At 47.8% G+C, this 1,250-nt stretch overlaps 1 pseudogene; it reads right to left on the bottom strand.

Moving 5' to 3' along the window:
• LOC103085268 (sorting nexin-5 pseudogene) overlaps positions 1–1,066 on the bottom strand; it is a 1,229-nt pseudogene extending 163 nt beyond the window's left edge.
• Between the last annotated feature and the right edge of the window lie 184 nt (positions 1,067–1,250).

Raw genomic sequence — 1,250 nt, 5'->3', positions numbered from 1 at the left:
TTCTCCTGATTTCCCAGTATTTCCTGCTGGTATGCCTCAGCCAGCTTGACGTCTTTGCTTTTTAACCAGGCCTTATCCAGCGCCTTGTTTGAATTCTCATAGTCAATGAGGGCTTTGGTGCGTCTGTATAAGAGGTCTTTAGCAGCCTCTATGTTGAGCATGTAGTATCGGAGGAGCTCTGTCAGCTTTAAGTCTTCATCTGAGGAGACTCGACTCTCTACTTTCCTAAGTTTTTCAGATAGCTCAGCCGCCTTCAGTAGGTACTTTTTGATGACCATGGGCTCTTCTAAAGCCAGGCTATGCAAGCAGGCTGCGGTGTGGATGTAACCGTCTGCTACATTTTTATGAGCGCTGGTCATTCTGTCAGCCTTTGCAAAGGAGCCCTTGATCCTATCATAATAGTTACTGAGGAAATGCTTCTCTTGTTCAAAGAAGTCATCTACCTCCATAACTCCTGAAAAAAGGACTTCATCAGTGCTTTCACCACACTTTTGAAAAAGCCACCAAACATCTCTTTGGTATTTTTCTGCCTAACACTTAGATCTTGATCATATTCCAGGAAAATGTGAAAGTTGTGATCTTTACTGAGAACAGGGTGAGAGGAGAGCCGCTGAACAAAGACTTCATGGGAAGACACAGTCTTATTGAATACCATGAGATACTCAGCTTCCAGCTCTTGCTTCATCTTGGCAAATTCTTCTTTGGTCATAAACCCTTCACCCTCTCCCAGTTTCTGCATCTTCTCTCAAGGGCCATTGAAGTCAGGCTTTGCAGGTGTGGGCAGAATAATAAGCCCAGCGTAGTCTGTAGCTTCAATAAGAGTGTCACGTAGCCACACAAAATCTTCATGTTGCCTTGTAACAGAAAACTCTGGGCTCTGAAACGTGGGCAGCGTGGTCTTGGTGTGCACTGTAAATTTGACTTTATCTCTCACACTGAGTGCATAGGGTATGTCAGTCTGAAGCAAGGGATCAACATTCAGGTCCACTGATACAGATCTCAGCTTGCTGTGGTCCTCCTCCTGCTGCTGCAGCAACTTGGGAACTGTGGCCATGGCTATGTGGGCCTCGAGCGTGGCTGCCTGGCCTGGCTCCGAGCCACGCTGAAGCCGCCGACTGCAGGCTGCCACGGGGACGCGGTGCCCCTGACACTCTCCCAGCAGGCACATCTCAAGAAAGCAGGACTTGCATTCTTTTTTTTTTTTTTTGCAGTACGCGGGCCTCTCACTGTTGTGGCCTCTCCCCTTGCAG

This window comes from Lipotes vexillifer, unplaced genomic scaffold, assembly GCF_000442215.2.
Source record: "Lipotes vexillifer unplaced genomic scaffold, Lipotes_vexillifer_v1.1 scaffold217, whole genome shotgun sequence".
NCBI lineage: Eukaryota > Metazoa > Chordata > Mammalia > Artiodactyla > Lipotidae > Lipotes > Lipotes vexillifer.
This window is presented reverse-complemented; position numbering and strand designations above follow the sequence as displayed.